Below are 16,175 nucleotides of genomic sequence, written 5' to 3' on the forward strand. Positions count from 1 at the left end.
GTTATTTTTTTCTGACTGCGATTTCAAAACCATGCACCAGATTTCACTTCTTTCAACTCAGTAATGCATTTTGGATGTGTACCTAGAGTTTAAAGCAGAAAAACAGGAACTTTTAGAATTTTCATTTTTTGACCAAAACGACAGGACCGGAGCTGATAAAAATGTTGATATGGATGTTATTTTTTTTTCGGACTGCGATTTCAAAACCATGCACCAGAATTCACTTCTTTAAACTCAGTAATACATTTTGGATGTGTACCTAGAGTTTAAAGCAGAAAAACAGGAACTTTTAGAATTTTCATTTTTTGACCAAAACGACAGGACCGGAGCTGATAAAAATGTTGATATGGATGTTATTTTTTTTCTGACTGCGATTTAAAAACCATGCACAAGAATCAACTTATTTCAACTCAGTAATGCATTTTGGATGTGTACCTAGAGTTTAAAGCAGAAAAACAGGAACTTTTAGAATTTTCATTTTTTGACCAAAACGACAGGACCGGACCTGATAAAAATGTTGATATGGATGTTATTTTTTTTCTGACTGCGATTTCAAAACCATGCACCAGAATTCACTTCTTAAAACTCAGTAATGCATTTTGGATGTGTACCTATTGTTTAAAGCAGAAAAACAGGAACTTTTAGAATTTTCATTTTTTGACCAAAACGACAGGACCGGAGCTGATAAAAATGTTGATATGGATGTTATTTTTTTTCTGACTGTGATTTCAAAACCATGCACCAGAATTCACTTCTTAAAACTCAGTAATGCATTTTGGATGTGTACCTAGAGTTTAAAGCAGAAAAACAGGAACTTTTAGAATTTTCATTTGTTGACCAAAACGACAGGACCGGAGCTGATAAAAATGTTGATATGGATGTTATTTTTTTTCTGACTGCGATTTCAAAACCATGCACCAGAATTCACTTCTTTCAACTCAGTAATGCATTTTGGATGTGTACCTAGAGTTTAAAGCAGAAAAACAGGAACTTTTAGAATTTTCATTTTTTGACCAAAACGACAGGTCCGGAGCTGATAAAAATGTTGATATGGATGTTATTTTTTTTCTGACTGCGGTTTCAAAACCATGCACCAGAATCAACTTCTTTCAACTCAGTAATGCATTTTGGATGTGTACCTAGAGTTTAAAGCAGAAAAACAGGAACTTTTAGAATTTTCATTTGTTGACCAAAACGACAGGACCGGAGCTGATAAAAATGTTGATATGGATGTTATTTTATTTCTGACTGCGATTTCAAAACCATGCACCAGAATTCACTTCTTTCAACTCAGTAATGCATTTTGGATGTGTACCTAGAGTTTAAAGCAGAAAAACAGGAACTTTTAGAATTTTCATTTTTTGACCAAAACGACAGGACCGGAGCTGATAAAAATGTTGATATGGATGTTATTTTTTTTCTGACTGTGATTTCAAAACCATGCACCAGAATTCACTTCTTAAAACTCAGTAATGCATTTTGGATGTGTACCTAGAGTTTAAAGCAGAAAAACAGGAACTTTTAGAATTTTCATTTTTTGACCAAAACGACAGGACCGGAGCTGATAAAAATGTTGATATGGATGTTATTTTTTTCTGACTGCGATTTCAAAACCATGCACCAGAATCAACTTCTTTCAACTCAGTAATGCATTTTGGATGTGTACCTAGAGTTTAAAGCAGAAAAACAGGAACTTTTAGAATTTTCATTTGTTGACCAAAACGACAGGACCGGAGCTGATAAAAATGTTGATATGGATGTTATTTTTTTCTGACTGCGATTTCAAAACCATGCACCAGAATTCACTTCTTTCAACTCAGTAATGCATTTTGGATGTGTACCTAGAGTTTAAAGCAGAAAAACAGGAACTTTTAGAATTTTCATTTTTTGACCAAAACGACAGGACCGGAGCTGATAAAAATGTTGATATGGATGTTATTTTTTTTCTGACTGCGATTTCAAAACCATGCACCAGAATTCACTTCTTTAAACTCAGTAATGCATTTTGGATGTGTACCTATTGTTTAAAGCAGAAAAACAGGAACTTTTAGAATTTTCATTCTTTGACCAAAACGACAGGACCGGAGCTGATAAAAATGTTGATATGGATGTTATTTTTTTTCTGACTGTGATTTCAAAACCATGCACCAGAATTCACTTCTTAAAACTCAGTAATGCATTTTGGATGTGTACCTAGAGTTTAAAGCAGAAAAACAGGAACTTTTAGAATTTTCATTTTTTGACCAAAACGACAGGACCGGAGCTGATAAAAATGTTGATATGGATGTTATTTTTTTTCTGACTGCGATTTCAAAACCATGCACCAGAATCAACTTCTTTCAACTCAGTAATGCATTTTGGATGTGTACCTAGAGTTTAAAGCAGAAAAACAGGAACTTTTAGAATTTTCATTTTTTGACCAAAACGACAGGACCGAAACTGATAAAAATGTTGATATGGATGTTATTTTTTTCTGACTGCGATTTCAAAACCATGCACCAGAATTCACTTCTTTCAACTCAGTAATGCATTTTGGATGTGTACCTAGAGTTTAAAGCAGAAAAACAGGAACTTTTAGAATTTTCATTTTTTGACCAAAACGACAGGACCGGAGCTGATAAAAATGTTGATATGGATGTTATTTTTTTCTGACTGCGATTTCAAAACCATGCACCAGAATTCACTTCTTTCAACTCAGTAATGCATTTTGGATGTGTACCTAGAGTTTAAAGCAGAAAAACAGGAACTTTTCGAATTTTCATTTTTTGACCAAAACGACAGGACCGGAGCTGATAAAAATGTTGATATGGATGTTATTTTTTTTCTGACTGCGATTTCAAAACCATGCACCAGAATTCACTTCTTTAAACTCAGTAATGCATTTTGGATGTGTACCTAGAGTTTAAAGCAGAAAAACAGGAACTTTTAGAATTTTCATTTTTTAACCAAAACGACAGGACCGGAGCTGATAAAAATGTTGATATGGATGTTATTTTTTTTCTGACTGCGATTTCAAAACCATGCACCAGAATTCACTTCTTTGAAATCAGTAATGCATTTTGGATGTGTACCTAGAGTTTAAAGCAGAAAAACAGGAACTTTTAGAATTTTCATTTGTTGACCAAAACGACAGGACCGGACCTGATAAAAATGTTGATATGGATGTTATTTTTTTTCTGACTGCGATTTCAAAACCATGCACCAGAATTCACTTCTTTCAACTCAGTAATGCATTTTGGATGTGTACCTAGAGTTTAAAGCAGAAAAACAGGAACTTTTAGAATTTTCATTTTTTGACCAAAATGACAGGACCGGAGCTGATAAAATGTTGATATGGATGTTATTTTTTTTCTGACTGCGATTTCAAAACCATGCACCAGAATTCACTTCTTTAAACTCAGTAATGCATTTTGGATGTGTACCTAGAGTTTAAAGCAGAAAAACAGGAACGTTTAGAATTTTAATTTTTTGACCAAAACGACAGGACCGGAGCTGATAAAAATGTTGATATGGATGTTATTTTTTTTCTGACTGCGATTTCAAAACCATGCACCAGAATCAACTTCTTTCAACTCAGTAATGCATTTTGGATGTGTACCTAGAGTTTAAAGCAGAAAAACAGGAACTTTTAGAATTTTCATTTTTTGACCAAAACGACAGGTCCGGAGCTGATAAAAATGTTGATATTGTTGTATTTTTTTTTCTGACTGCGGTTTCAAAACCATGCACCAGAATCAACTTCTTTCAACTCAGTAATGCATTTTGGATGTGTACCTAGAGTTTAAAGCAGAAAAACAGGAACTTTTAGAATTTTCATTTTTTGACCAAAACGACAGGTCCGGAGCTGATAAAAATGTTGATATTGATGTAATTTTTTTTCTGACTGCGGTTTCAAAACCATGCACCAGAATCAACTTCTTTCAACTCAGTAATGCATTCTGGATGTGTACCTAGAGTTTAAAGCAGAAAAACAGGAACTTTTAGAATTTTCATTTTTTGACCAAAACGACAGGACCGGAGCTGATAAAAATGTTGATATGGATGTTATTTTTTTTCTGACTGCGATTTCAAAACCATGCACCAGAATTCACTTCTTTCAACTCAGTAATGCATTTTGGATGTGTACCTAGAGTTTAAAGCAGAAAAACAGGAACTTTTAGAATTTTCATTTGTTGACCAAAACGACAGGACCGGAGCTGATAAAAATGTTGATATGGATGTTATTTTATTTCTGACTGCGATTTCAAAACCATGCACCAGAATTCACTTCTTTCAACTCAGTAATGCATTTTGGATGTGTACCTAGAGTTTAAAGCAGAAAAACAGGAACTTTTAGAATTTTCATTTTTTGACCAAAACGACAGGACCGGAGCTGATAAAAATGTTGATATGGATGTTATTTTTTTTCTGACTGCGATTTCAAAACCATGCACCAGAATTCACTTCTTTAAACTCAGTAATGCATTTTGGATGTGTACCTAGAGTTTAAAGCAGAAAAACAGGAACTTTTAGAATTTTCATTTTTTGACCAAAACGACAGGACCGGAGCTGATAAAAATGTTGATATGGATGTTATTTTTTTTCTGACTGCGATTTCAAAACCATGCACCAGAATCAACTTCTTTCAACTCAGTAATGCATTTTGGATGTGTACCTAGAGTTTAAAGCAGAAAAACAGGAACTTTTAGAATTTTCATTTTTTGACTAAAACGACAGGACCGAAACTGATAAAAATGTTGATATGGATGTTATTTTTTTCTGACTGCGATTTCAAAACCATGCACCAGAATTCACTTCTTTCAACTCAGTAATGCATTTTGGATGTGTACCTAGAGTTTAAAGCAGAAAAACAGGAACTTTTAGAATTTTCATTTTTTGACCAAAACGACAGGACCGGAGCTGATAAAAATGTTGATATGGATGTTATTTTTTTCTGACTGCGATTTCAAAACCATGCACCAGAATTCACTTCTTTCAACTCAGTAATGCATTTTGGATGTGTACCTAGAGTTTAAAGCAGAAAAACAGGAACTTTTCGAATTTTCATTTTTTGACCAAAACGACAGGACCGGAGCTGATAAAAATGTTGATATGGATGTTATTTTTTTTCTGACTGCGATTTCAAAACCATGCACCAGAATTCACTTCTTTAAACTCAGTAATGCATTTTGGATGTGTACCTAGAGTTTAAAGCAGAAAAACAGGAACTTTTAGAATTTTCATTTTTTAACCAAAACGACAGGACCGGAGCTGATAAAAATGTTGATATGGATGTTATTTTTTTTCTGACTGCGATTTCAAAACCATGCACCAGAATTCACTTCTTTCAACTCAGTAATGCATTTTGGATGTGTACCTAGAGTTTAAAGCAGAAAAACAGGAACTTTTAGAATTTTCATTTGTTGACCAAAACGACAGGACCGGACCTGATAAAAATGTTGATATGGATGTTATTTTTTTTCTGACTGCGATTTCAAAACCATGCACCAGAATTCACTTCTTTCAACTCAGTAATGCATTTTGGATGTGTACCTAGAGTTTAAAGCAGAAAAACAGGAACTTTTAGAATTTTCATTTTTTGACCAAAACGACAGGACCGGAGCTGATAAAAATGTTGATATGGATGTTATTTTTTTCTGACTGCGATTTCAAAACCATGCACCAGAATTCACTTCTTTAAACTCAGTAATGCATTTTGGATGTGTACCTAGAGTTTAAAGCAGAAAAACAGGAACTTTTAGAATTTTAATTTTTTGACCAAAACGACAGGACCGGAGCTGATAAAAATGTTGATATGGATGTTATTTTTTTTCTGACTGCGATTTCAAAACCATGCACCAGAATCAACTTCTTTCAACTCAGTAATGCATTTTGGATGTGTACCTAGAGTTTAAAGCAGAAAAACAGGAACTTTTAGAATTTTCATTTTTTGACCAAAACGACAGGACCGGAGCTGATAAAAATGTTGATATGGATGTTATTTTTTTCTGACTGCGATTTCAAAACCATGCACCAGAATTCACTTCTTTCAACTCAGTAATGCATTTTGGATGTGTACCTAGAGTTTAAAGCAGAAAAATAGGAACTTTTAGAATTTTCATTTGTTGACCAAAACGACAGGACCGGAGCTGATAAAAATGTTGATATGGATGTTATTTTATTTCTGACTGCGATTTCAAAACCATGCACCAGAATCAACTTCTTTAAACTCAGTAATGCATTTTGGATGTGTACCTAGAGTTTAAAGCAGAAAAACAGGAACTTTTAGAATTTTCATTTGTTGACCAAAACGACAGGACCGGAGCTGATAAAAATGTTGATATGGATGTTATTTTTTTTCTGACTGCGATTTCAAAACCATGCACCAGAATTCACTTCTTTCAACTCAGTAATGCATTTTGGATGTGTACCTAGAGTTTAAAGCAGAAAAACAGGAACTTTTAGAATTTTCATTTTTTGACCAAAACGACAGGACCGGAGCTGATAAAAATGTTGATATGGATGTTATTTTTTTCTGACTGCGATTTCAAAACCATGCACCAGATTTCACTTCTTTCAACTCAGTAATGCATTTTGGATGTGTACCTAGAGTTTAAAGCAGAAAAACAGGAACTTTTAGAATTTTCATTTTTTGACCAAAACGACAGGACCGGAGCTGATAAAAATGTTGATATGGATGTTATTTTTTTTCTGACTGCGATTTCAAAACCATGCACCAGAATTCACTTCTTTAAACTCAGTAATGCATTTTGGATGTGTACCTAGAGTTTAAAGCAGAAAAACAGGAACTTTTAGAATTTTCATTTTTTAACCAAAACGACAGGACCGGAGCTGATAAAAATGTTGATATGGATGTTATTTTTTTTCTGACTGCGATTTCAAAACCATGCACCAGAATTCACTTCTTTCAACTCAGTAATGCATTTTGGATGTGTACCTAGAGTTTAAAGCAGAAAAACAGGAACTTTTAGAATTTTCATTTGTTGACCAAAACGACAGGACCGGACCTGATAAAAATGTTGATATGGATGTTATTTTTTTTCTGACTGCGATTTCAAAACCATGCACCAGAATTCACTTCTTTCAACTCAGTAATGCATTTTGGATGTGTACCTAGAGTTTAAAGCAGAAAAACAGGAACTTTTAGAATTTTAATTTTTTGACCAAAACGACAGGACCGGAGCTGATAAAAATGTTGATATGGATGTTATTTTTTTTCTGACTGCGATTTCAAAACCATGCACCAGAATTTACTTCTTTAAACTCAGTAATGCATTTTGGATGTGTACCTAGAGTTTAAAGCAGAAAACCAGGAACTTTTAGAATTTTCATTTTTTGACCAAAACGACAGGACCGGAGCTGATAAAAATGTTGATATGGATGTTATTTTTTTCTGACTGCGATTTCAAAACCATGCACCAGAATTCACTTCTTTCAACTCAGTAATGCATTTTGGATGTGTACCTAGAGTTTAAAGCAGAAAAACAGGAACTTTTAGAATTTTCATTTTTTGACCAAAACGACAGGACCGGAGCTGATAAAAATGTTGATATGGATGTTATTTTTTTCTGACTGCGATTTCAAAACCATGCACCAGAATTCACTTATTTCAACTCAGTAATGCATTTTGGATGTGTACCTAGAGTTTAAAGCAGAAAAACAGGAACTTTTAGAATTTTCATTTGTTGACCAAAACGACAGGACCGGAGCTGATAAAAATGTTGATATGGATGTTATTTTTTTTCTGACTGTGATTTCAAAACCATGCACCAGAATTCACTTCTTTAAACTCAGTAATGCATTTTGGATGTGTACCTAGAGTTTAAAGCAGAAAAACAGGAACTTTTAGAATTTTCATTTTTTAACCAAAACGACAGGACCGGAGCTGATAAAAATGTTGATATGGATGTTATTTTTTTTCTGACTGCGATTTCAAAACCATGCACCAGAATTCACTTCTTTGAAATCAGTAATGCATTTTGGATGTGTACCTAGAGTTTAAAGCAGAAAAACAGGAACTTTTAGAATTTTCATTTGTTGACCAAAACGACAGGACCGGACCTGATAAAAATGTTGATATGGATGTTATTTTTTTTCTGACTGCGATTTCAAAACCATGCACCAGAATTCACTTCTTTCAACTCAGTAATGCATTTTGGATGTGTACCTAGAGTTTAAAGCAGAAAAACAGGAACTTTTAGAATTTTCATTTTTTGACCAAAATGACAGGACCGGAGCTGATAAAATGTTGATATGGATGTTATTTTTTTTCTGACTGCGATTTCAAAACCATGCACCAGAATTCACTTCTTTAAACTCAGTAATGCATTTTGGATGTGTACCTAGAGTTTAAAGCAGAAAAACAGGAACGTTTAGAATTTTAATTTTTTGACCAAAACGACAGGACCGGAGCTGATAAAAATGTTGATATGGATGTTATTTTTTTTCTGACTGCGATTTCAAAACCATGCACCAGAATCAACTTCTTTCAACTCAGTAATGCATTTTGGATGTGTACCTAGAGTTTAAAGCAGAAAAACAGGAACTTTTAGAATTTTCATTTTTTGACCAAAACGACAGGTCCGGAGCTGATAAAAATGTTGATATTGTTGTATTTTTTTTTCTGACTGCGGTTTCAAAACCATGCACCAGAATCAACTTCTTTCAACTCAGTAATGCATTTTGGATGTGTACCTAGAGTTTAAAGCAGAAAAACAGGAACTTTTAGAATTTTCATTTTTTGACCAAAACGACAGGTCCGGAGCTGATAAAAATGTTGATATTGATGTAATTTTTTTTCTGACTGCGGTTTCAAAACCATGCACCAGAATCAACTTCTTTCAACTCAGTAATGCATTCTGGATGTGTACCTAGAGTTTAAAGCAGAAAAACAGGAACTTTTAGAATTTTCATTTTTTGACCAAAACGACAGGACCGGAGCTGATAAAAATGTTGATATGGATGTTATTTTTTTTCTGACTGCGATTTCAAAACCATGCACCAGAATTCACTTCTTTCAACTCAGTAATGCATTTTGGATGTGTACCTAGAGTTTAAAGCAGAAAAACAGGAACTTTTAGAATTTTCATTTGTTGACCAAAACGACAGGACCGGAGCTGATAAAAATGTTGATATGGATGTTATTTTATTTCTGACTGCGATTTCAAAACCATGCACCAGAATTCACTTCTTTCAACTCAGTAATGCATTTTGGATGTGTACCTAGAGTTTAAAGCAGAAAAACAGGAACTTTTAGAATTTTCATTTTTTGACCAAAACGACAGGACCGGAGCTGATAAAAATGTTGATATGGATGTTATTTTTTTTCTGACTGCGATTTCAAAACCATGCACCAGAATTCACTTCTTTAAACTCAGTAATGCATTTTGGATGTGTACCTAGAGTTTAAAGCAGAAAAACAGGAACTTTTAGAATTTTCATTTTTTGACCAAAACGACAGGACCGGAGCTGATAAAAATGTTGATATGGATGTTATTTTTTTTCTGACTGCGATTTCAAAACCATGCACCAGAATCAACTTCTTTCAACTCAGTAATGCATTTTGGATGTGTACCTAGAGTTTAAAGCAGAAAAACAGGAACTTTTAGAATTTTCATTTTTTGACTAAAACGACAGGACCGAAACTGATAAAAATGTTGATATGGATGTTATTTTTTTCTGACTGCGATTTCAAAACCATGCACCAGAATTCACTTCTTTCAACTCAGTAATGCATTTTGGATGTGTACCTAGAGTTTAAAGCAGAAAAACAGGAACTTTTAGAATTTTCATTTTTTGACCAAAACGACAGGACCGGAGCTGATAAAAATGTTGATATGGATGTTATTTTTTTCTGACTGCGATTTCAAAACCATGCACCAGAATTCACTTCTTTCAACTCAGTAATGCATTTTGGATGTGTACCTAGAGTTTAAAGCAGAAAAACAGGAACTTTTCGAATTTTCATTTTTTGACCAAAACGACAGGACCGGAGCTGATAAAAATGTTGATATGGATGTTATTTTTTTTCTGACTGCGATTTCAAAACCATGCACCAGAATTCACTTCTTTAAACTCAGTAATGCATTTTGGATGTGTACCTAGAGTTTAAAGCAGAAAAACAGGAACTTTTAGAATTTTCATTTTTTAACCAAAACGACAGGACCGGAGCTGATAAAAATGTTGATATGGATGTTATTTTTTTTCTGACTGCGATTTCAAAACCATGCACCAGAATTCACTTCTTTCAACTCAGTAATGCATTTTGGATGTGTACCTAGAGTTTAAAGCAGAAAAACAGGAACTTTTAGAATTTTCATTTGTTGACCAAAACGACAGGACCGGACCTGATAAAAATGTTGATATGGATGTTATTTTTTTTCTGACTGCGATTTCAAAACCATGCACCAGAATTCACTTCTTTCAACTCAGTAATGCATTTTGGATGTGTACCTAGAGTTTAAAGCAGAAAAACAGGAACTTTTAGAATTTTCATTTTTTGACCAAAACGACAGGACCGGAGCTGATAAAAATGTTGATATGGATGTTATTTTTTTCTGACTGCGATTTCAAAACCATGCACCAGAATTCACTTCTTTAAACTCAGTAATGCATTTTGGATGTGTACCTAGAGTTTAAAGCAGAAAAACAGGAACTTTTAGAATTTTAATTTTTTGACCAAAACGACAGGACCGGAGCTGATAAAAATGTTGATATGGATGTTATTTTTTTTCTGACTGCGATTTCAAAACCATGCACCAGAATCAACTTCTTTCAACTCAGTAATGCATTTTGGATGTGTACCTAGAGTTTAAAGCAGAAAAACAGGAACTTTTAGAATTTTCATTTTTTGACCAAAACGACAGGACCGGAGCTGATAAAAATGTTGATATGGATGTTATTTTTTTCTGACTGCGATTTCAAAACCATGCACCAGAATTCACTTCTTTCAACTCAGTAATGCATTTTGGATGTGTACCTAGAGTTTAAAGCAGAAAAATAGGAACTTTTAGAATTTTCATTTGTTGACCAAAACGACAGGACCGGAGCTGATAAAAATGTTGATATGGATGTTATTTTATTTCTGACTGCGATTTCAAAACCATGCACCAGAATCAACTTCTTTAAACTCAGTAATGCATTTTGGATGTGTACCTAGAGTTTAAAGCAGAAAAACAGGAACTTTTAGAATTTTCATTTGTTGACCAAAACGACAGGACCGGAGCTGATAAAAATGTTGATATGGATGTTATTTTTTTTCTGACTGCGATTTCAAAACCATGCACCAGAATTCACTTCTTTCAACTCAGTAATGCATTTTGGATGTGTACCTAGAGTTTAAAGCAGAAAAACAGGAACTTTTAGAATTTTCATTTTTTGACCAAAACGACAGGACCGGAGCTGATAAAAATGTTGATATGGATGTTATTTTTTTCTGACTGCGATTTCAAAACCATGCACCAGATTTCACTTCTTTCAACTCAGTAATGCATTTTGGATGTGTACCTAGAGTTTAAAGCAGAAAAACAGGAACTTTTAGAATTTTCATTTTTTGACCAAAACGACAGGACCGGAGCTGATAAAAATGTTGATATGGATGTTATTTTTTTTCTGACTGCGATTTCAAAACCATGCACCAGAATTCACTTCTTTAAACTCAGTAATGCATTTTGGATGTGTACCTAGAGTTTAAAGCAGAAAAACAGGAACTTTTAGAATTTTCATTTTTTAACCAAAACGACAGGACCGGAGCTGATAAAAATGTTGATATGGATGTTATTTTTTTTCTGACTGCGATTTCAAAACCATGCACCAGAATTCACTTCTTTCAACTCAGTAATGCATTTTGGATGTGTACCTAGAGTTTAAAGCAGAAAAACAGGAACTTTTAGAATTTTCATTTGTTGACCAAAACGACAGGACCGGACCTGATAAAAATGTTGATATGGATGTTATTTTTTTTCTGACTGCGATTTCAAAACCATGCACCAGAATTCACTTCTTTCAACTCAGTAATGCATTTTGGATGTGTACCTAGAGTTTAAAGCAGAAAAACAGGAACTTTTAGAATTTTAATTTTTTGACCAAAACGACAGGACCGGAGCTGATAAAAATGTTGATATGGATGTTATTTTTTTTCTGACTGCGATTTCAAAACCATGCACCAGAATTTACTTCTTTAAACTCAGTAATGCATTTTGGATGTGTACCTAGAGTTTAAAGCAGAAAACCAGGAACTTTTAGAATTTTCATTTTTTGACCAAAACGACAGGACCGGAGCTGATAAAAATGTTGATATGGATGTTATTTTTTTCTGACTGCGATTTCAAAACCATGCACCAGAATTCACTTCTTTCAACTCAGTAATGCATTTTGGATGTGTACCTAGAGTTTAAAGCAGAAAAACAGGAACTTTTAGAATTTTCATTTTTTGACCAAAACGACAGGACCGGAGCTGATAAAAATGTTGATATGGATGTTATTTTTTTCTGACTGCGATTTCAAAACCATGCACCAGAATTCACTTATTTCAACTCAGTAATGCATTTTGGATGTGTACCTAGAGTTTAAAGCAGAAAAACAGGAACTTTTAGAATTTTCATTTGTTGACCAAAACGACAGGACCGGAGCTGATAAAAATGTTGATATGGATGTTATTTTTTTTCTGACTGTGATTTCAAAACCATGCACCAGAATTCACTTCTTAAAACTCAGTAATGCATTTTGGATGTGTACCTAGAGTTTAAAGCAGAAAAACAGGAACTTTTAGAATTTTCATTTTTTGACCAAAACGACAGGACCGGAGCTGATAAAAATGTTGATATGGATGTTATTTTTTTTCTGACTGCGATTTCAAAACCATGCACCAGAATTCACTTCTTTCAACTCAGTAATGCATTTTGGATGTGTACCTAGAGTTTAAAGCAGAAAAACAGGAACTTTTAGAATTTTCATTTGTTGACCAAAACGACAGGACCGGAGCTGATAAAAATGTTGATATGGATGTTATTTTTTTTCTGACTGCGATTTCAAAACCATGCACCAGAATTCACTTCTTTCAACTCAGTAATGCATTTTGGATGTGTACCTAGAGTTTAAAGCAGAAAAACAGGAACTTTTAGAATTTTCATTTTTTGACCAAAACGACAGGACCGGAGCTGATGAAAATGTTGATATTGATGTAATTTTTCTTCTGACTGCGGTTTCAAAACCATGCACCAGAATCAACTTCTTTCAACTCAGTAATGCATTTTGGATGTGTACCTAGAGTTTAAAGCAGAAAAACAGGAACTTTTAGAATTTTCATTTTTTGACCAAAACGACAGGTCCGGAGCTGATAAAAATGTTGATATTGATGTAATTTTTTTTCTGACTGCGGTTTCAAAACCATGCACCAGAATCAACTTCTTTCAACTCAGTAATGCATTTTGGATGTGTACCTAGAGTTTAAAGCAGAAAAACAGGAACTTTTAGAATTTTCATTTGTTGACCAAAACGACAGGACCGGAGCTGATAAAAATGTTGATATGGATGTTATTTTATTTCTGACTGCGATTTCAAAACCATGCACCAGAATTCACTTATTTCAACTCAGTAATGCATTTTGGATGTGTACCTAGAGTTTAAAGCAGAAAAACAGGAACTTTTAGAATTTTCATTTTTTGACCAAAACGACAGGACCGGAGCTGATAAAAATGTTGATATGGATGTTATTTTTTTTTCTGACTGCGATTTCAAAACCATGCACCAGAATTCACTTCTTTCAACTCAGTAATGCATTTTGGATGTTTACCTAGAGTTTAAAGCAGAAAAACAGGAACTTTTAGAATTTTCATTTTTTGACCAAAACGACAGGACCGGAGCTGATAAAAATGTTGATACGGATGTTATTTTATTTCTGACTGCGATTTCAAAACCATGCACCAGAATCAACTTCTTTAAACTCAGTAATGCATTTTGGATGTGTACCTAGAGTTTAAAGCAGAAAAACAGGAACTTTTAGAATTTTCATTTGTTGACCAAAACGACAGGACCGGAGCTGATAAAAATGTTGATATGGATGTTATTTTTTTTCTGACTGCGATTTCAAAACCATGCACCAGAATTCACTTCTTTCAACTCAGTAATGCATTTTGGATGTGTACCTAGAGTTTAAAGCAGAAAAACAGGAACTTTTAGAATTTTCATTTTTTGACCAAAACGACAGGACCGGAGCTGATAAAAATGTTGATATGGATGTTATTTTTTTTCTGACTGCGATTTCAAAACCATGCACCAGAATTCACTTCTTTCAACTCAGTAATGCATTTTGGATGTGTACCTAGAGTTTAAAGCAGAAAAACAGGAACTTTTAGAATTTTCATTTTTTGACCAAAACGACAGGACCGGAGCTGATAAAAATGTTGATATGGATGTTATTTTTTTCTGACTGCGATTTCAAAACCATGCACCAGATTTCACTTCTTTCAACTCAGTAATGCATTTTGGATGTGTACCTAGAGTTTAAAGCAGAAAAACAGGAACTTTTAGAATTTTCATTTTTTGACCAAAACGACAGGACCGGAGCTGATAAAAATGTTGATATGGATGTTATTTTTTTTTCGGACTGCGATTTCAAAACCATGCACAAGAATCAACTTATTTCAACTCAGTAATGCATTTTGGATGTGTACCTAGAGTTTAAAGCAGAAAAACAGGAACTTTTAGAATTTTCATTTTTTGACCAAAACGACAGGACCGGACCTGATAAAAATGTTGATATGGATGTTATTTTTTTTCTGACTGCGATTTCAAAACCATGCACCAGAATTCACTTCTTTCAACTCAGTAATGCATTTTGGATGTGTACCTAGAGTTTAAAGCAGAAAAACAGGAACTTTTAGAATTTTCATTTGTTGACCAAAATGACAGGACCGGAGCTGATGAAAATGTTGATATGGATGTTATTTTTTTTCTGACTGCGATTTGAAAACCATGCACCAGAATTCACTTTTTTAAACTCAGTAATGCATTTTGGATGTGTACCTAGAGTTTAAAGCAGAAAAACAGGAACTTTTAGAATTTTCATTTTTTGACCAAAACGACAGGACCGGAGCTGATAAAAATGTTGATATGGATGTTATTTTTTTTCTGACTGCGATTTCAAAACCATGCACCAGAATTCACTTCTTTCAACTCAGTAATGCATTTTGGATGTGTACCTAGAGTTTAAAGCAAAAAAACAGGAACTTTTAGAATTTTCATTTGTTGACCAAAACGACAGGACCGGAGCTGATAAAAATGTTGATATGGATGTTATTTTTTTCTGACTGCGATTTCAAAACCATGCACCAGAATTCACTTCTTTCAACTCAGTAATGCATTTTGGATGTGTACCTAGAGTTTAAAGCAGAAAAACAGGAACTTTTAGAATTTTCATTTGTTGACCAAAACGACAGGACCGGAGCTGATAAAAATGTCTATATGGATGTTATTTTTTTTCTGACTGCGATTTCAAAACCATGCACCAGAATTCACTTCTTTAAACTCAGTAATGCATTTTGGATGTGTACCTAGAGTTTAAAGCAGAAAAACAGGAACTTTTAGAATTTTCATTTGTTGACCAAAACGACAGGACCGGAGCTGATAAAAATGTTGATATGGATGTTATTTTTTTTTCTGACTGCGATTTCAAAACCATGCACCAGAATTCACTTCTTTCAACTCAGTAATGCATTTTGGATGTGTACCTAGAGTTTAAAGCAGAAAAACAGGAACTTTTAGAATTTCCATTTTTTGACCAAAACGACAGGACCGGAGCTGATAAAAATGTTGATATGGATGTTATTTTTTTCTGACTGCGATTTCAAAACCATGCACCAGAATTCACTTATTTCAACTCAGTAATGCATTTTGGATGTGTACCTAGAGTTTAAAGCAGAAAAACAGGAACTTTTAGAATTTTCATTTGTTGACCAAAACGACAGGACCGGAGCTGATAAAAATGTTGATATGGATGTTATTTTTTTTCTGACTGTGATTTCAAAACCATGCACCAGAATTCACTTCTTAAAACTCAGTAATGCATTTTGGATGTGTACCTAGAGTTTAAAGCAGAAAAACAGGAACTTTTAGAATTTTCATTTTTTGACCAAAACGACAGGACCGGAGCTGATAAAAATGTTGATATGGATGTT

Source organism: Crinia signifera, chromosome 11 (assembly GCF_055691185.1).
Source record: "Crinia signifera chromosome 11, ASM5569118v1, whole genome shotgun sequence".
NCBI lineage: Eukaryota > Metazoa > Chordata > Amphibia > Anura > Myobatrachidae > Crinia > Crinia signifera.